This window comes from Periplaneta americana, chromosome 7 (genome assembly GCF_040183065.1).
Source record: "Periplaneta americana isolate PAMFEO1 chromosome 7, P.americana_PAMFEO1_priV1, whole genome shotgun sequence".
NCBI classification, from domain to species: domain Eukaryota; kingdom Metazoa; phylum Arthropoda; class Insecta; order Blattodea; family Blattidae; genus Periplaneta; species Periplaneta americana.
In genome coordinates, this window is record NC_091123.1 from 115689627 (window position 1) to 115711689 (window position 22063).

At 34.2% G+C, this 22063-nt stretch overlaps 1 protein-coding gene across 2 annotated transcripts in view; it reads right to left on the reverse strand.

The window, feature by feature from the left end:
• Positions 1-22063, reverse strand: part of LOC138703376 (uncharacterized) — a 194778-nt gene that overhangs the window by 9131 nt on the left and 163584 nt on the right. Inside the window, exon 1 of one of the 2 annotated variants that reach the window (XM_069831201.1) lies at positions 12304-12630. The exons of the other annotated variant lie outside the window; for it this stretch is intronic. The gene's annotated coding sequence lies outside the window, so the exon portion shown is untranslated. Of the gene's footprint in view, positions 1-12303; positions 12631-22063 lie in introns of those variants that run through there. 2 annotated transcript variants of the gene reach the window in all.

The window sequence follows — 22063 nt, forward strand, 5'->3', positions numbered from 1 at the left end:
TAACCTGATACAAGGCTGAACAAGGGAACGAACTTACTGCTTCCAGACATCGATTACATGTTAAAAATACATCACGGTGCTTGGACAGCAGTGAAGTCAAGCATGACTTGAATCTTAGTACATTCAGAAGCGAAAGAATTGTTATTGGACTATTAATTTTGATCGTCTTCTGTTGTGGCTCAAGTGCTAACATTTCCAGCTACAAATACAAAAGCCTCAGGTTCGATTTCCGAATAAAATTATAGGGAGACTTACGTATCTAACTTCTTTAGGGACTAGATTTGTTTTTCCTCCGTCCTGTGGTTTTCATGTTAATTTCAACTGTGACATTGACTACGCTGCTTGTCATATATGACAATCACGCTATTTGTGAAAGTCTAAAGTTGGATTATTTCTTTAAAAAGTGATTACGGAATGGGGAAACATGAGGAGGACGGGGTTGGATTGTATACATGTAATCCAGTTACATGACACCGAAATCAATTTCATTCAGGGCGAGAAATATTTACTACGTTTCTGATTTCACTTAATTTTTAATTTCGAAGTGCAATATAAGGAAACTAGTGTGATTTTTTTTTTTGTCAGTCATTCAATATTTTTATTATATTTTTTTTCAGTAGGCCTACTCCTGTACATACTTTTACTTTTTGTTTCCTTTTCTTTTACTTTTTGGACGATTTTACATAATTTCTTACATTTATTTTTCAGTTTCTACTCCTTAATACATTTTCTGTACGATTCTGTTACTTTATTTCTTACATTATTATTATTTTTTTACTTTATATATATATGCTTAACTGATTTGAATTTTATTTTAAAATATGGTAATGAAGATTACGGCAGTGATGATTCATGATTTAAATATTTTCAATCCGTCATTTGTCTTTGTGATAGAGGGAAACCATGAAAAACCTCATTGTCTGTCAGATTTGTCATTTACGAAATTTGAATTCGGGACCTCCTGAATGCGAGGCTAGTGAATTATCACTGAGCCATCTCTCTCGGTTTTATTTGTTTTATTTATTTTATTGTACTCTTTTTACTGTATTTATTTTATTTGTCTTTCATTCGTTAAATTTTTTGTCCATATTAATTTATCCCCTTTCAGTATATTTCTTTCTCTATCTTATTACTTATGGCTTTTAAAGAAGCCGCAGGTTCATTGCCACCCTCACATAACCCCGCCATCGGTCCCTATCCTGTGCAAGATTAATGCAGATCTGTCTGTCTGTCTGTCTGTCTGTCTGTCTGTCATCTCCACAAGATGTCAGAGACTGTCGGACATTGTCTAGTTTAACAAATAAACTAAAATTGCACTTTTTCAATTCAGATTCTTTTCAGTTATAAACCCTTTTCTCTGCTATAGTTTTGTGTGTGTGTATATATATATATATATATATATATATATATATATATATTTTTTTTTTTTTTCTTTTCCTTCCTTTCTCCTTTTTTGTTCTCATGATCACCAGATGAATTTATTATCATATCCTTTTTATTGTGAATTTTATTTAATTTTCCTATTTCTTTTCTTTTTTATTATTATTTTATTATATTCCATTTTGTTATATTCTTCCTTACGTTTTCCATATTAACTATTTGTACTAAATGAGTTGCTTTTATTATATTCCAATGTATTTTACTTTCTTTTTTTCTATTATGGTATTATTTTCATGTTGTTTAGTGTCGATTTTATTATGCTATTATTACTATTATTTTTTTTACTTTATCCATTCTCCTGTAACTTCATCCCTCTTAGTCCCAAATATTTTCCTAAGAACCTTATTGTCAAACACCCTTAATTTCTGTTTCTCTGTCAAAATGGGAGTCCAAGTTTCATAACCATACAGAACAACAGGTAATATAACTGTTTTATAAATTCTAATTTTCAGACTTTTTGATAGCAGACTAGATGACAAAAACCTTCTCAACCGAATAATAACAGGCATTTCCCATATTTATTCTGCGTTTAATTTCATCCCGAGTGTCATTTATCTCTGTTACTGTTGCTCCAAGATATTGAAATTTTTCCCCTCTATAAAGAATAAATTTCCAATTTTTATATTTCCATTTCGTACATATTCTAATCACGAGACATAATCATATGCTTTGCCTTTTCGGAATTTACTTCCAAATGTATCGTTTTACTTGTGTAAAGTAAAATTTCCTTACTTTCCCTAACCATTTGTGGATTTTCTCCTAACATATTCACGTCATCCGCATAGACAAGCAGCTGATGTAACCCGTTCAATTCCTAACCCTCTCTATTATCCTAAACTTCCCTAATGGCATATTCTAGAGCGAAGTTAAAAAGTAAAAGTGATAGTGCATCTCTCTGCTTTAGCTCGTAGTGAATTGGAAAAGCATCAGATATAAACTGGTATCTGCTGTACGTTTCACTGATACACATTTTAATTAATCGACCTCGTTTCTTGGGAATACCAAATTGAATAAGAATATTACATAAAAACTTCTAAATTCAGCTGAAAAAAGAGCACATTAGTTTCGAGTAAATACGGTATTTAACTCTAAAATCCTACAGATTAATGAACTAAAACTTAAATCTAAAAAGTGTAAAATGTAGCCTAACGCTTTACGATAACGAGGAAGTCACACTGTTGTTCGGAACACGTCGTTAGTTGACTTGTAGACTACGCTTAAAATAACCGGTCCTTAATTTATAATATACAGTTTCTAATACACCACAAACTCCTAGAAAGTATTTTACCATCGAAAGAATGAAGCAAGTGTACAGTTTCCTCTCTGTTTATGTTTTTCTTTATTCTCAGCTAGATGAATAAAATAAGACTATATTAACTATGCGTGAAATTCTTTCGCATCATCGTTTAGAAAGTTGCATGTGGGTTACAGATTAAATAATGTTTAGTGGGTAATTCATTACGCAATATTCAGAAAAAAATATGAAGAAGGTTGTCGATTTTTGTTATCCTGTTTTACCAGTCTCATATTAATAGTGAATAGAGAATGTGGGATTCGAGTGCTTTTCTTATATCGAAAAGGATTAAGGATTATGAGGAGAATGTGATATACAGTATAGCTGTCAATATAGTGGTTAAAGCGCTGGAAGTATAATCCTATGCAACCGGGTTCGATCCCCGTCGTACCCCCGATTTATAACTTGTGTTGGGCAAGCCCGTGGTCCTTCTAGCACAGGGGTTTTCTCCGGGAGCTGCGGCTCCTCTGTGGCATCCCACAAAATCTCCATCATAACATCACAGTCTAGTATATACAGCCATGAAGCTTGAGTTGTGAGAGTACTAGGAACAATAGACTGTGCAGGTACTATTTCGCATTGTCTGTGATGAGGCGGTAGTAGCGATCCTAGTGGTTAGCAACTATCTATGGATGCATATTTACTACCAATTGAGCTTCGTGACTGTATATACTAGACTATGATAACATCTCATCGCGGGTGTAGCATAGACCAGACTCCTATGGCGCAACATGAGTAACAATTCTGTCGGTAAATTGGTCTACACAACTTCATGTGGGTGAATGACGAACAGTCAAGTACCTGTTGTTAGAAAAAAAAAAGATATGCTGTATAGTCTAAAGTAAACCCCAAAGTTAGAAATCTAGAAGATAAGATATTCTCATATAAATTGAGATTGTGATATGTACCTTAAGCGGTGGTTGGATAATGGTGCAAATTTTTATATTAGTTATGAAAGGAACTATTCCGAACGATTTATCTAGAGCAGTGGTGGTCAGCATTCGCTGAAATGGGTAAAGGGTAAGGGTAGCAACGAAATATGCTCCGTCGTGCAGAAGAGAGAGAGAGAAAGACTGCATACCCGCTAGCAGCCACGGATGCACGCCAATGGCTCTCTTATCCGCGGGTAAGAGACGCTAGCCCGAGGGTGCACTGTGCTGATGACTTCTGATCTAGAGGCTAAGATGATCTGATATAGATTGGCAATGTGATATGTAGCTTAAAAGGTGGTTGGATTATGGTGTAATTTTTTGTATTAGTTATAGAAGGAATTGTTCCTAACGTTGCCGACCTGCATACTAATTACACATTCAGAAATTGTGGTACATACACAGAAATCATAAATTAGCTTGGAAAGAGTAGCGAATTTTCCCCTCTGAAGACTTGGGTTTGAAATGACCGAGACATTGTGGTGGACGAAGGCAGATTTGGAAGCGTGTTTTCTTTGGTTTTTCTTTTCCACTGATATCATTCCACTGTTTGTTCATGATTCATACGTCGAAATGTATTCAATGGACAAGTTCTGATGTCACTATGATATTCCTAGGAGTAGACAGACTATCGACAGAATATTTAGCAACTAGCGGGTGCAGGACACTGATGACCAGTGTGAATTCAGCGGGAATCTGTCTCCCCTCCCCCACGGAGAGTTCAGATTTTTTTAACTAAATACGAGTAATATAATTTACAGAAAAGAACAATCCGAGGCTTAATGTGGAACTAACGTAACTGCAATTGATGTTTTATTCACAACAAAATTCTTAACAGTCATTACGTTTAATTCAAATAAACTATATCATTATGTTTTGCACTTTCGAATTGTATTTTTTACAAGACTGTTTGGAACTTAGTTACGATTTTTTGTGGGTAAGTAGAAGAACGAAGTATTATCGACTTGTGTAAAGTTCTAAAAATTTTAATTTTTGTAGTTACGTTAGTTTCACACTAAGCACTCGAATTAACATCGGCTTTACGAGAAGAACTCTTCAGAGCAGCAGTTAATAAAATCATAATCGCGAAGATGATCGCTAACATCCGGGATGGATAAGCATCTCAAGAAGATGAAGAAGATATAGAGCAGTGGTCGTCAGCACTAGCTGAAATGGGTAAAGGGTAAGCGGTGCAACATGATATGCCCCGTCGTGCAGCAGAGGTAGAGAGCATACCCGTCAGCAGTCACGGATGCATCATAGTGCAGTCTCTTCTCCGCGGTTAAGGGACGCTAGCCCGAGGGTGCTGTGTGGTGATGACCGCTGATAGAGTGTAATGAAAAGACATCCATAACTTTAACCCATTGTTGTATGAGGGAAAATTATATTTTACACCTGCTTTGCAACTGACCATTACGTTCGCCAGTAAACATTTTTTGATTTAAAGCCTTTAAAAATTGAAGTGCGCATTAAATTCGAGTAAATACGGTAGGCCTAAATGTATTTCACCACTTAATATAAAATTATAGTCATTACTTTTAAAACTAGAACTCAAGTATTCCAACATGAAATCACAAAATGTTTTCTAGAGCAGAGAGACTTTATGACAGTACACTTGAAATAGAGAGACATGTTGGCTTACCAATGAAGAAAGTTCCATGTGCCTTCAATGCTAAATGTACTCAAGAAGGAACTACAATGTATTAACATTTTTAAGTTAATGCCTAGTATTTAAAACAACTATAAATGAATGAAAGATTCATTTCTTTAATAGACGCCATTTTTCCACGTTCTCTTTTACATAGACTATCTCTGGTGTTAGGTAAGATCTGAATTATTATTTCTTCTGTTCCATCAACCCTTTCCCGGTATAGTATGAATACCTCCCGGGGATAAGGTCTGAATTCAACATTCAATTCGACGAGAGAGTAAGCAATAAGAAGTGAAGGGGCAGTTTGTTGAGATGCCTAACGTAATAAGCAGGTTTAACGTTACGTAGAAGCTACGGGGTGACTTTAAATACCGCCTGGACGTTTGTTCATTGTTAGCGTAATTGGCTTTGTTGCTTTAAATGTAGACTAGGCGTTGTGAAAATCACATCCCAGGATAGTTTCGCCGTGAGTTAGTTTACTTACTTTTACACGTGTGTGTGTGTGTGTGTGTGTGTGTGTGTGTGTGTGTGTGTGTGTGTGTGCGTGTTTTGTGTTTTGTGTGTGTGTGTGTGTGCGTGCGTGCTTGTGCATGTGCGAAATCAATAGGCAGATATAAATAAATGGATTGGTGGGTGGATGAATGGATGTGTTTATGTCCCAAGCAGTTTGCTCAGTTGAATTCAATAAAGTAATCTATCCCTGACCCTGACCTTCTTCTTCCACACCTCACTTTTGCCACACCTCTCTTCTTCCACAGCTCAGTGAAGTTGTTCCACACCTTCCCTTTTATTCCATACCTCCCTCTTCTTCTACAATTTCTCTCATATTCCATATATTCTCTTCAGTCTTACAGTCTCTCTCTCTCTTTATTTTTTGAAGTCAGTCCTATTTCATTCTTTAATTTACATTTCCTTTAACTCATTCGCTCATTTACTTCATAGTTTTTCATGCTTCCTTTCATTCTCATTATTATTTCTCTTGCTTTCATTAATTAATTCATTCATTCATTCATTCATCATGCTTTAATAATTCTATATTTAAGTAATTAATTCAATTCAGTCATTCGTTCATTCAATCATAATTTCATATCTTCCTTTTTTATGACTTTTACAACATTCGAAATAAGTTTTTCGCCTAATTTCATGTCAGAATTTTTGTGCTATGTTCACCGTGTAAGAGGGCACCAGTTTGGGGGAAAAATGTCCGTTATCATATCTGATACGAGCATACTGCTCCTTAGCGGCAGCGGGCCGATGCAACTCATAACATAGCATAAAGGATACAAATAAAACAACTATTGTTAATACAACATACATAATTAGCTTCAATTTTTTTCATATACACATCACAATCTACAAACATCCAAACCCGTACAATCACATGACCACAAAGCACTTAAATATTCTACACAATTCTATATAAGTAATATAATATACATCGCATGAGCCACCGACGTGGCTCAGTCGGTTAAGGCGCTTGCCTGCCGGTCTGAAGTTGCGTTCGGGCGCGGGTTCGATCCCCGTTTGGGCTGATTACCTGGTTAGGTTTTTTCCGAGGTTTTCCCGAACTGTAATGCAAGGTAATCTATGGCGAATCCTCTGCCAAATATCATCTCGCTATCACCAATCTCATCGACGCTAAATAACCTAGTAGTTGATACAGCGTCGTTAAATAACCAACTAAAATATAAAAATAATCACGTGTATGTATGTATGTATGTATGTATGTATGTATGTATGTATGTATGTTGTACATCTCGCATATTATGAAACTGCCATGAAATGGAACCAATACGAAGTCAAGATTCTTCCTCACTAAACAATAGGAAGCATCAGATTGACACTGAACAAATACCCAGGTCACCGTTATGGTCTAGTGGTTAGTGAGCTGGACATGTGACATAGGTTCTAATTCTTCTTGGGCAGATTTTTGTCGAGATTTTCTCCAAGATTAAGGTGTATGTCTGGTAACCCCATAGCGAAATATCGGAATCACCAAGCCAAAATACTATCTCGCTTTCCCCAGTTATACGATTAGATAGTTGATACAACGTCGTTAAATTACCAATAAAAACAAATCTCCATGTTCGAGGCAGAATTCGAAGCCACGACTTTTGACTCTTCTGAGGAGTCACTGAGGAGGAGATGCTCGTAAATAACCTTATGACTGGCACTTAATGATTTGAGCATTGGCAAACAGGTAGATTTCGAAGACCATGACCTCTGTTGTTTGGCAGTTTTCTCGAGAAAGTTACATACAGTTCCAACAATATTTACAGTCTCCATCCGATTTATGTGTTAAGTCAACGTTTGTGTCCCCAACACAGTTTCTACTGCACGTTGAGTTTGCGTGTTCTTATTTCGAAGATTTATACCGGCGTTTTATTTCTCATAAAAGACCGCATTGATTAACTTGTTCGCATAGTAATATGTAGAAAATTAAGCGAATTACTTCCTTATTTCACTAAACAGGTCCATCGCATTAAAGCACGTGTAATGTGAGACATTTACTCGTTAAGTTTTATAGAGACCTGTAAAATAATGTTGCAGATAGTATTTCGAAGCAGGCAGAAAGTGTGTTGCTTTGCTTTTAATCGATGAATTATTGAGCTTTCGTTCTATATTAAGTAACAGGCAAAATCATAACAAATAAAATAAAAAAAATAAAGCAGGCTATTAGCTTGTTTTATGAAAACTCCAGATTGTATGAAATTACTACTATGATCATGTTGTCAGAATGAAAGGTGAAGATAGCACATTAAGTAAATAAATAAATAATAAACAAGTAAATGAAACTAAATAAATAATAAAATACATGCATAAATAAATAAGTGTATTGCCAATCGGAAATATCTATCTCCCACGAAATCTTGTATATCTAATATCCAGTTCTTTTTCTTTTATAAATGCATAAATAAATAAGTATATTGCCAACCGGAAATATCTCTTTCCTACGAAATCATTTATATCTAATATCCAACTCTTTTTCTTTTCTAAATGCATAAATAAATATTTCCGACTGGAAATATCTCTTTCCTACGAAATCATTTATATCTAATATCCAGCTGTTTTTCTTTTATAAATGCATAAATAAATATATTGCCAACCGGAAATATGTCTCCCACGAAATCATGTATATTTAATATCCAGCTCTTTTTCTTTTATAAATGCATGAATAAGTATATTGCCAACTGGAAATATCTGTGTCCCACGAAATCGTGTATATCTATTATCCAACCCTTTTTCTTTTCTAAATGCATAAATAAATAAGTATATTGTCAACCGGAAATATGTGTCCCACGAAATCGTGTATATCTAATATCCAACTCTTTTTCTTTTCTAAATGCATAAATAAATAAGTATATTGTCAACCCGAAATATCTCTCTCCCACGAAATCATGTATATCTAATATCCAACTCTTTTTCTTTTCTAAATGCATAAATAATTAAGTATATTGCAAAACCGAAATATCTCTCTCCCACTAAATTATTTATATCTAATATCCAACTCTTTTTCTTTTATAAATGCATAAATAAATTAAGTATATTGCCAACCGGAAATATATCTCCCACGAAATCATGTATATCTAATATCCAACTCTTTTTCTTTTCTAAGTGCATAAATAAATAAGTATATTGCCAACCCGAAATATCTCTCTCCCACTAAATCATTTATATCTAATATCCAGCTTTTTTTCTTTTATAAATGCGTAAATAAATATGTATATTGCCAATCGGAAATGTCTGTGTTCCACGAAATCATGTATATCTAATATCCAGCTCTTTTTCTTTTATAAATGCATAAATAAATATATTGCCAACCGGAAATATCTGTGTCCCACGAAATCATGTATATCTAATATCCAGCTCTTTTTTCTTTTATAAATGCATAAATAAATAAGTATATTGCCAACCGGAAATATGTCTCCCACGAAATCATGTATATTTAATATCCAGCTCTCTTTCTTTTCCATAGTAAACCAAGACATTATTTTTGTGGCATCTGTGGATGTTCGTTCTTTAACATGCGTATATATATTTTTTTGTATGCACGTTGTACATAATGGAGTCTTCACTTTGTAGAAAGAAACGATACGCTTTTGTCACGGCGGAGACCAAAAACCAATTTTTATAACTAAACATTGCTTTAATTATTAAGATTTTTAGTTCAAGAATCTAATTAATTAAATCGTATCATTTAAATTTAAATTAACAATGTGTTGTTTGTAACATAAATAGAGTTAACTTTGTAGTCACAATTATTACAAAACTAGGAAGTGAACTTATATTTTCTACGCCGAGTCATTGTCAGAAAATTAAAATAATCAAACTATTTTGTACTAACGTTCTTTAATTGACAGGGACGTGATATTTTATAAATGAGTTTATTCATTCCGAAACGATAACTGATAACAAGTAGAGGGGCAAGGTTTGTAACTTTGTAACTGAAAAGTATTACAATTAATTTATACAAATATCGGAGACGAGAAAACCTAAATTTACTACATCAGATCTCTTTGAGATGTATCTATCTAGTCTATAATCATAGGTTAGATTAAAACAATTTGTAATACGTGTTCAGTCGTATAATTATACCTTAAATAAGGTTTAGAACATTCAAGATATGAATAAATAATTTCTTTTTATTTAGTGCTTAACTCAGTTTTATAACTACAAATTATAGGGGTAAAATAATGATGATACAGGAACTAAAACAACGAGATTTTATATAAAAAATAATATGGTATAAATAACCGAACTACTACCTACTTCAAAAAAAAAAAAAAACTTGTATACTATTTGCCGGTGTAGATCTTCTATTGGTACAAATATAGTAAATAATTATTCATAACTGACAAAAATAACACTCCTGCGTTGTAATAATTTTAAATCCATAGACAAGTTAAGATATTAAACATTACAGCCAGTTAGTTTGCTATATTCCTTCGACTACCGATAGTTGAAAACAGGTAAGTAGAATTGCAGTTTTCTAACCAAAATTGAGAAATAACATTTCGAAATTAAAACCCATTGATTTTCGGGTTCGCTTCCTGCTAGAGAAGTGAAGATTAATTTTTTGTCAAGAAGAACTGGACATGTGCCTTCTGTTCTGTTTTCTCTCTCTTGGAAAGTAGCCAGCACCATGCTGACTACATGGCGATTGATGAAGGAGTTCAGCTATTTGTGAACGTTTATAATTGTTCAGGATCCTGAGAGAATAAAAATTATTAAATTGAACAAAGATCGAATCATTGAAGACATTATTATTATTGTTATTATTATTATTATTATTATTATTATTATTATTATTATTATTATTATTATTATTATTATTATTAAAATACAAGTTACTTTTATCATATTTATTACAACGTAAAAATCTATACCGGTACCTAATAACTGATAGATACCATAAGTAACACTTTTTAAATTCTCTGACGTTGAAACTGAAATAACGTTTAACGAGTTCAAGATCTGAAATTACTGTAACGTTACTTAATATTTAAAATTTTATTAGATATTTTTTCATCGGCAAACAGTAATATTTATGATATTAAATGTATTACTGACAACGTTTTCGAATTTGAAATTAATGTCAAAATGTTTAAAATAGCATTATTAAAAATAAATTGTTTTATCACTTGTCTGTATACCGTAAAAGTCAATAGGGAGACATCTGAGTAGTAATATGTAAATTTTAAATCGCATAATTTTTAAAATGACCCATTCTTAGAAATTCTAAGAACTGTTAAATCAGCGGCGCTGCGGGGAGGGGGTGTTTTCTCCCAGTATTTTGGCTAATTTTACAATTATTATTAATCTGTTAGCGTATGTTTATTAACATTTTATTTTATTATCCAATCAGCAGTATTAGGTATAAATAAAATAGAGCCTTTAAGCTTTATGATAGTCTGTAGTCCTTTTTAGTTCTAGTGTCCTCCCCCAAAATATATAGGACCTACATAACGGCGTTCATGGTTAAAACACATTAGGGAGTGATTTAATTGTCGAAAAATAATAAAAAATAAAAAAAATTGAGTTTGGCAATCACATGCAGAAAATGGTGGAATTAATAGAGTTAAACTCAATACTGAAATATTGAAAGCAAACACGACTGAAAACGAAATACACTAACACATTACTTACCTTCTCTAGTGATGATAACAGATCAAATACAGTAGTGTCTCGTTAATCCGAAAATCTGGTTAATCCAAACAAAATTATTTTAAGAAAAAACAAATTTGTTGTAATAGTACAAAGTAGCGAAAAGAAAAAAAATGTATAAATTCACTCAATTTCTTTTACTTTAAAAATTATGAAAATAGCACATTCAAGGGTACCTAAACAATTAGTGTTTTCTGTACATAATTTACACATCTGTCATGCTCATAAAATCAGTAATTTTCTGTTGTAATGAAGTAACCTTTTGGTTGTGGTTCTAAAAATAGCAACAGGGTACTCCCACCACCGTCTCTCAGCGCTCGTGAATAGCATGCATTGCATTACAGGAAATATTTCGGTTAATCCGAAAATCTTGTAATCCGAATAGGTCTTGGTCCCAATTAGTTCGGATTAACGAGACTCTACTGTAGTTAATGTATTAAAACTTGTGTCATTACAAAGATAAAAGAAGCTTAAATTTCAAGATCTGTATTAATTACTTCATATTAGTAAACAGGTAAATTATTATTATTTATAAGTTTTTTTATTAATAATTTTATTAGCTGACGGGGATAGGATTAAATTTCACAATCAGAGCTAGAAAATGTAAGAATTTTCAAAGTTAAAAGTAATATCGAAATAATGGAAATTAAATAACTCACCGTGATATTACGAGTATTACATCACATACTTGCCTATGTAACTAAAAAATCGATGATAACGTATTGTGTAACCAACACCCTGTAAATCGCTTCGCTATATAAGACTTAGAAAGTTCAAGATCTGAATCAATTATGTCGCACTATTCAATAGTTGCTTCACCTTACCTATTCGATTCACACCCGATAAAACAAGTAACAACACTTCACGCAGTCGATATGGTTCACTGTGACACTATGAGCCGTGATTCAAGTTGGGCGCACTTTATAGCCGGTCCGAGACACCTTGCAAACTCATCATGTGATATCTTGGTGAGTCAAATCCAGACTCCTTCCTCCGCTGTCGATCACCTTGACGGAAACAGAGTCAAGGGTGCGATTCCAGAAACGAATAAGTGAAGAGAGTTACACTAGTATCCTTGGCGGAACGTAACGTCCTCGTAGTCACCAGGGCGATGTACCGACGGGATGCGTGCTCTGTACCGCTGGACCGCATGAATGGGACTGGCGACGACTGCCTTGTCCTCAACTACCAGATACCAGTCTGTAATTCCGGGGAGGGAAGGGACACTGTACAGTGAAAGTGGAAATACTGAAAAGTATGATTCGAGCTAGTGGAAACGGTTTGCAATTGACGAGAAATAACTTATGGATTGTTTGTTCTTTGTATTCTTTACCGGAAAATTCCGTCACGCTGCAGACGATTACAAATGTTTGTGTAACGTAATGTTTGTGCGTCGTCTACCGGATCCGTGTTGGTTAACTCGACCTTTACTTTTCCTTGTCCTCCTTCGGGTCACATTCTGCGTGACGGAGAACGCTCTAGTTCTTGATCCTAGAGTCATCTTTAGGGACCGGATTTTTATGTAATATCAAGGTGTGAAATATGTACATATTTATGTACGAAAAATAAGCTGAATATGTACCAAAATATGTAAAATCATGAAAATATTTCATATCAATATCTGCGCTGGTTTGTATCGTTTGTAGTCTGGTACAATTTTTAATTTTCTGTTCTTCATGACGATTTCTACTGTTTCTGGTGCTCTTCCACCGTTTCTGAGTATCATAAATTCTGTCTTGTTTACATTTATATCAAATTTGTTTCTATTGCATCATTTTACCATGATGTTTATTATTTCTTGTAACGTTGTAAGGTCTTTAGACCCTACTACGGTTTATCTTGTCTCAGTAGCAATAAAACCAAGTCCCTTCAAATGAGGGTGGAGATTATAGGAGGGTTGTAAATTTTCAGGATTCCTTTCAAAATTTTATTGTACAGGCTCCCGGAACTCAGTTTCTTCAAAGACAAGCTCAGTGACGGAACTACACAGTATGAAGAGAGATATTTTGTTATTTTATTTTGCGCTACAGAATGTATCAACTAGTCCCTTCCGACACTGGATGGATGGACGGCACCGCTCCACTCCCCCATCGCCATAACAACATAGACGAAGTAAGACATATCTCCTTTCTCTCTCTTTTCACAGTTCATTCATTCATTTTATTCCATAGATCTTACATGAACAATGAAGCTTTAAGATGTGGAACGAGTCAAAATTTTACAATATTACAATTACAATTTTTACAAATGTTTATAGTTTTGTAATTGAGTAATTTTCTACAATTTTTACAATTTTGTGCAATTTTGTACAATATTTTGGCGAGATGTAGTGAGATGAGGTGAGGTCCGAGGATTCGCCAAAATATTACCCGGCATTTGCCTTTTGGTTGGGGAAAACCTCGGAAAAAGCAAACCATGTAACCAAATCAAAGGGGTTGCTGCCAAGGACTCGCCATAGACCATCCGGCTTCAGTCCCACGGCTGTGGAAAACCTCGGAAGAAACCAAAGACCAAAGGGGGATCCAACCCAAGCCCGAACGCAGTGAGACATGATAAATCACACAGCCTTTACTATGTCGTCCGCTTATGCGTATGAGATTATTCCTTTCTTGATTTTTACAATACAAAGTAGTTGTATGAGAAAGGTTGCCTTTTGTTCACTCATATTTACAGTGGAAGATTGCCTTTTGTTCACTCATATTTACAGTGGAAGATTGCCTTTTGTTCTCTCATATTTACATTGGAAGGTTGCCTTTTGTTCACTCATATTTACAGTGAGGGGTGAGAAAGGGGTGAGTGCCTCTTCTACTTCCTGGAACTAAGTTGTTATGTTTCGTCCCGAAATATATTCTTTCTCGGGTAGGTAAAAAGGCTTTTTAAATCTATATACAGTATTTCAAATTGTAAACTTTCCCAGCAAAAGTTTTCTTTTTCCTTTTAAAGAAGTGTTTCCTGGTTGAGTGTAAGAGAAGGCCTTACGGCCTTAACTCTGCCAGGTTAAATAAAGCCATTATTATTGTTATTATTATTATTATTATTATTATTATTATTATTATTATTATTATTATTAAAATGAATAAAACCCCAAAATATGTAGATTTATGTAATACCAAGCCATAATATGTAATGTGGGATAAATATGTAAAAATATGTAGTATAAAATTTTAATATATTAATGGTAATTACAATATTCGCAAGGATTTGATATTTATATACGGTTAGGTTGAAAGGAATCCGGTCCCTAGTCATCTTGCACACAGCCATCATTGCAAAGCGCAGATACTTTAGTTCTTAGAATTTCTACTTCATTATTCACTTTTCAGGAAGGTCTCCTTCTTCTTCTTTTTCACTTCAGGAACTGGCCTTGAAGCCTGTTCCGACTTCACAATGACTCCTTCCAACGTTTCCTTGGTCTTCCTTGGTATCTTTTTCCTTTTGGTCTATATGTTAATATTCGTCTTGGAATTCGGTTGCTATCCATTCTCTCTAGATGTTCAATCCACTGCTCTCTGAAACTACGAATCTCTTCTTCCAGTGATACCACGTTTAGTTTACTTCTTATATCTTTATTCTTAATTCTATCTAGCCTAGTGCAACCCTTGACCGATCTTAGGAACTTCATTTCAGATGCTTGCAATTTCTTTCTGTCACTGCTTGTGAGAGTTCAGGTCTCTGATCCATATAACAGAACTGGTACTGCTGTTACATTATAAAACTATGTTTGTGTGTCTTTCTTATTTTATCCTTCAGTGGTTTATTGTACCACATATCTGTTGGAACATTGGAAGTTTCTTTCTCCCTTCACTTGTGTGTTTATAAGTAAGTGACTTCAAATCCTAAGTATTTGAAACTAGTGACCTGTTCTATAAGTGTATAATTTAAAATAATTTTAGTACTGACACTATTTTCCATTAAAGCCATTGTCTTTGTTTTATGTACTGAAGTTTTAAAATTATAGCCTACATCTCACTTATTCTTTGTAACTGATATATTGATTTCTGTAGATCATCTTCACTTTTATTTATTAAAACCTGGTCATCCGCAAATAGCATCGTCTTAATACTAACATTGGGAGTAATTTTAATATCATTAGGTGATCTGTTGTTACACTCTCTAAGAATGTCATCCGTATAGATTAAAAACAAACTTGGTGAAATATTACAGCCTTGTCTTACACCTTGATTAATTGGAATATCCTTACTATATTTGCCGTGAATAATTTCAAGGGAAAAATTGTTCCGGGGCCGGGTATCGATCCCGGGACCTCTGGTTGAACGTACCAGCGCTCTGCCAACTGAGCTACCCAGGAACTCCACCCGACACCGTCTCAACTTTTCCCTTTATATCCACACAACTCGCGTGGGCTGACGAAACGCCAGAGACCCACATCGAGTGCACACAATCTCTGTGTGACCTTGAATTGTGGTTTTCTGTTAACGTACACAGTGATGTATATATTATGCAAATCTAGTCTTTCAGGTAAGGCTCCCTGTAAAGCAGATTTGAATAATTTCAAGGGAAAAATTGTTCCGGGAGCCTTACCTGAAAGACTAGATTTGCATAATATATACGTCACTGTGTACGTTAACAGAAAACCACAATTCAAGGTCGCACAGAGATTGTGTGCACTCGATGTGGGTCTCTGGCGTTTCGTCAGCCCACGCGAGTTGTGTGGATATGAAGGGAAAAGTTGAGACGGTGTCGGGTGGAGTTCCTGGGTAGCTCAGTTGGCAGAGCGCTGGTACGTTCAACCAGAGGTCCCGGGATCGATACCCGGCCCCGGAACAATTTTTCCCTTGAAATTATTCAAATCTGCTTTACAGGGAGCCTTACCTGAAAGACTATATTTGCATAATATATACGTCACTGTGTACGTTAACAGAAAACCACAATTCAAGGTCACACAGAGATTGTGTGCACTCGATGTGGGTCTCTGGCGTTTCGTCAGCCCACGCGAGTTGTGTGGATATAAAGGGAAAAGTTGAGACGGTGTCGGGTGGAGTTCCTGGGTAGCTCAGTTGGCAGAGCGCTGGTACGTTCAACCAGAGGTCCCGGGATCGATACCCGGCCCCGGGACAATTTTTCCCTTGAAATGATTCAAATCTGCTTTAAAGGGAGCCTTACCTGAAAGACTAGATTTGCATTATATTTGCAGTGTTCAATATTAATGATAATTTTCGTGTTTCTGTAGATACTTTTCAATATGTCCATGAAATGATTAGGATAGCCTCTTCTATACATTTCAGGAAGGTTTCGTTATTAAACAAAACGCATGACTGACTTTAAGAGAAGATTGAATTGACCAAAATTGAGATGTTACCATTTCATTTTTTTTTTTAATCTTTTAAACTATTCAAAACAGTAAGTCCAAAAAACTGTATATAGGCCCTATGTGTCATGCATAATATCTCACATTAATTTCATTCTGATTGGATGCTACGAGTGTATTGATGAGTTGTTTGATTTTTTTTTTTCGTCAACTCAAAACATTGGTTTTTAGAATTAGATTTATTTATTAGGGTTTAGATAGTACATCAGGCCTTCTCTTCCACTTCATCCATAAATCAAGCTGAGGTCCAAGATAATTCATAATAAATGTAATAAAATTATTACATTCAATGATATTAGCTATATGATCAATCCCACAGATGTTAGTAATAATATAACATAGTTTACAATTTGAAAACATACACTACTCGTAATGTAGAATATACAGTAATAAATAAAAATAACGCATACGGAGTTAACGAAACAATATTACAAGTAAGAACAAATATTAAACTAAATAAATCTTAAAGGAACAAAAGAAAATACTAAATTAATTATAAACATTACCCTAAACACAGGTATAAGTACAAAGCTTTCATATTTTCAGAATTTCCCAGTCTAAATAACTAATAATTGAAGTTGAAATCAATTTAAAGAAAAAACACGTCACTTTAGGTATTGAGGGGGAAGTCTGATCCACTGAATTATTATACGAATATATAATGATCCATTTGCTTTATAAACTTAGAATTAGCTTAATTGATTAATATTTACCATAGGCTAAGAATTATTATTATTATTATTATTATTATTATCATCATCATCATTATCATTAAAGTAGTCTGGCTGACCGGAAGAGAAGGCCCGCTGGTCTTAGCTCTGTCAGATTAAATAAGACATGTCAAGTGCGGGCATTTCTAACCTTTAATCTATTTTAAGCCTTTGCCTGTATGCGATTCTGTAAGCGGAAGGTCTCTAGAATGCTTGTCAGAGGATAGGATAAAAGCACTTGACATCCCTGGATTAAATAAATAATAATAATAATAATAATAATAATAATAATAATAATAATAATAATAATAGTTATTATTATTATTACTCTATTATTGTCTCTAAAATCGCATTTTACAGTAATGTTTGTGCTAATACAGTATTAGCTAATCTCTATTGATTAGGATATTAATATTTATAATAAAAAGGTAAATAAATAAAAATAAATAACAAATAAATGAATAAAGAAACAAGCGAATAAGTAAATAATTGCTGCTGTATAAGCCTCTAAGACGCAAGGATTCCTGAAGTGTCGAAACTGTATTTCTGATTCAGAAGCCTTTCTTACACAACGTTTGTCCATTTTAAATACAGGATCTGGCAAGAGCTGGTTCAAAGTCTTGAGAAATAGTTAGCCAATCTTTGATTTGGCTATTTCAGATTAAGTAAGAATTTTACTTAAAATCGTGACAAGCAGTGGCTTTTTTGCTGGTGATTCGTACTAGTATAACGTAATAGCACCTTTTTCACGCAGCAATGCAATTTTAATTAGTAGTTACGGAGAACATGTCACTCATACCAGTGGAACTTGGTACTAATTCACAGAGCAAATTTTATACTCCATGATGATTAACATTGCAATCAAATAATAGAGAAATACCGATACTTTAATTTATTAAAATAGTATTGCTGACAAGTATCTTGCCGCTCTTGACCAAACTGTTTTTTCTGTCTTCATTCTTGATTTTCTCTGATCTATTATGAACTATGAATCTTGTAATTATTCTACGAAAACCACACACTCATTGTGGACCGATAAAAGATTATATACTCCTTAATGACAATCCATTTTCTCCGATGATTTGATGGCCAAGCACCCATCTTAATACAACGTTTTATCCAATAGGAGTGAAAGGATTTGAAAACACTACTACATTAGTAACAAAGTGAAGTATAAGACATGGGTGTTGTCCATAGCCAAAGTGACGTCTTCTGTTTCAGTACCGTATGTATAAAAAGGGCACTCATACTGGCTCCACACCTCTTATCCGTTCTTCATGTTGAACTAGGTAGGGATAGGGTGACCATATGTGCCTTTTCCCCCGAACATATTCTCTTTTTTAAGCCAGTTGAAGTGTTCGAGCGGATTTTTGGGGAAATCAGAAAATGTCCTCCTTTTTCAGAGTTACTTCAAAAACATTAATCCAAAAATCGTGCGTCATGGTTCATGTATACTGGACACAGATTTCAAATCTCATGATACTGGTACTTCCAACAGAATTAGGGAATCTTGTCAAATTATGTTTGGTGTAAATATTTTATGGATTCATCACTATTGGTGGTTGTTGTTCTGAGCTGTTAAAGTTGACAGAATTCTTCTTTTATATTCTAAGCCATAATGATAAAATTGAGAGAGTATTTTATTTGGTAAATACTCAGTGGACAAAAGAGGACAATTTGAAATAGAAACCATAAACCATAGAAACCATAAAAGTACCGGTACTCATCAGTGTTCGGTATAATTTGATACATTTAAATTGTGTTGAATTTAATCGTTAGTTGTTAAAAAAATACAAACTATTACATGAAATAGGGTCATTAGAGAAATATTCCTGATATTTAAACAAAATCCAGTTTTAGTTCAGAATATTTGTAGTGAGAAAGAAAATAAACGTAATTTAGAGTTGATCCGTGAAGATAATATTGATGTTTAACCAGATGATTGTAGACGATGTTTGAAACTATTTTAATTAGGTAATGTAAGGTAACCCTAAGAATTTAAGAATATAAAAAAGCAAACTAAATATTTTATAACATAGCATTTTTGAAAATGATTTGAACACGCAGATCATATTATTCAGCCAACAGTACCGACCGGTACGTTAGATTATAGAATATATTATATTAGCCAAGTTAGTAATAGACTTGTACATTTGGGAGTGTTTAGTTAGGACCTATTAACTATAAGGCATGTAATGCCGAAATGTCCTCTTCTTTATGAAGATCTTATGTTCACCCTAGGTATGAGTGCGTTCACTTGTGAACAAGTGAACAGTTTTACTATGCTCCATATCTTTACGTAAAAGGGATTGTTGACCAACAGCGTGTGGAATGCGAGGGGAAGACAAGGAGAACAGGGGGAGTGCAAGGAGAAGAGGAAGACAAACAGAACAAGGAAATACAATAAAATCAAGGAGAAGAAAAGGAATAGAAGGAGATCAAGGGGAATACAAGGAGAACAAGGGGAATACAATAATAACAAGGAGAATACAGTTAGAACAAGAGGGTTAGATGAGAACAAGGACAATACGATGAGAAAAAGGAAAATAAGATAAGAACGGAGAAATAAGATGAGAAACAGGAAAATTGAAGGAGAACAAAAAAAATTCAAGAAGAATAAGTGTAATTCAAGGAAAACAAGTAAAATGCAAGGCGAATAAGGGAAATGCAAGAAGAACAAGGTTAATGCAAGGAGAATAAGGAAATGCAAGAAGAAAAGGGTAATGAAAGAAGAACAAGTGGAATGCAAGGAGAACATGGCGAACACAAGGAAAACAATAGTGGTCGCAGTTTTACGTGATAGTAAATTCTCAAGTTACTTCCTCTCCCATAGGCTACGTAGTGAGAAGAAAAACACAGTTCTGTGTCAAAATAAGTTTGGGCTTGATAAACTCCACTTACACTTGGAGCAAGGATATTCGAGGACTGCAAGCGAAGAATAAAAAAGAAGAAACAAGTTTCGCATTTTATGTGAAAGATTCTACTAATCATTGAATAAATGTGACTGATCATCACTGAGTCATAACTTAAAACTCATTCCGGTAAGGATTTTAAACCGACGTTACAGATTCTCTGGATCAGACTCGTTGGTAATATGGGCAACTTGGCGCATAACTATCACCTAACAATACAAATGGAACAATAGTCTACTAGATAAGGAACGCCTTCAGTAGCTAAGCAGCGGAAAAAATCTCTATTTTAACTCCGAGAATCCAACCCGAGAAATGAGCAAATGCTGGGTAACTTTAGGTGCTGGACCCCGGATACATTTCACCGGCATTATCACCTTCATCTCATTCAGACGCTAAATAACCTGAGATGTTGATAAAGCGCTGTAAAATAACCTACTAGAATAAAATAAATCCAACCCGAGCTCATAATTCTGTAACTGAAGTTGTGTAGTTCTTGAGTTACATCCCTCATCACATATTACAGATTGATCAGCCTAATGCACTTTCAAGACAAATTTTATAAATTTTACTCTGCTGCCATCTAGCCACTGCAAAAGAAGTCGCGCTATAACTCTGATGAAGTTGCATGGAGTAATAGCACAGTATAGTATATACAGTCACAAAGTTCAATGCGTAGGGAATATGCATCCATAAATGGTCGCTACTATCGCCTCATTACAGACAATGCGAAATAGCACCAGTACAGTCTATTGTTCCTAGTTCCCTCAACAACTCAAGCTTCGTGACTGTATATACTAGACTGTGGTAATAGCTTTCGACTGTACTTCCATCTAGCGATCGTTACCAAAAAATTCATTTTCGACTCTGAAGGCCCTGGTGGTTCTTTTTTATATGTTCTCGTTTCATAACATGAGAATGACCAATCTGATTTATATATATGTATATATATATATATATACATTATGTGTGTAATCAGGGTTTACACTTAATAATAATAATAATAATAATAATAATAATAATAATAATAATAATAATAATAATGATTTATTTTAGCTGGCAGAGTTAAGGCCGTAAGGCCTTCTCTTCCACTCAACCAGCAAAAAGTGTATATATACATATGCATGAACTTACAAAGAATCCAACAATTTGATTTAGATGAGAGTTACATGTATACAAAAGTTATTTACAAATTAAAGAACAAAATACTATGAACTATTAATTAAACACTGAAATAAACTGTGTAGCAGAATTAAACTAAAATACATAGAATGTTAATATATTTCAAATAATATTAGATAATAGAAAGAGATTATTACGAGACAATTAAAATACAGCACAATCAGGATGATGTCTAAAGAAAAAAGTAACAATGTAGTCAGTGATAGTTTAAATCAATATGATTGGAGTGAAATGCTAATAAGGTTATCTTTTAAGCTGTTCTTAAAGGTGTTTATTGTCTTGCAGCCCCTAATACTTTGTGACAAGGAATTCCATTGACGCGAGGTGGATATTGTAAAAGATGATGAATAACAAGATGTTCTATGAAGAGGTATACTTAGCGTGCCACAGATAAGTGATCTGGTATTTACGTCGTGGTTAGAGTATAGATAAGAGAAACGAGACGAAAGGTAAT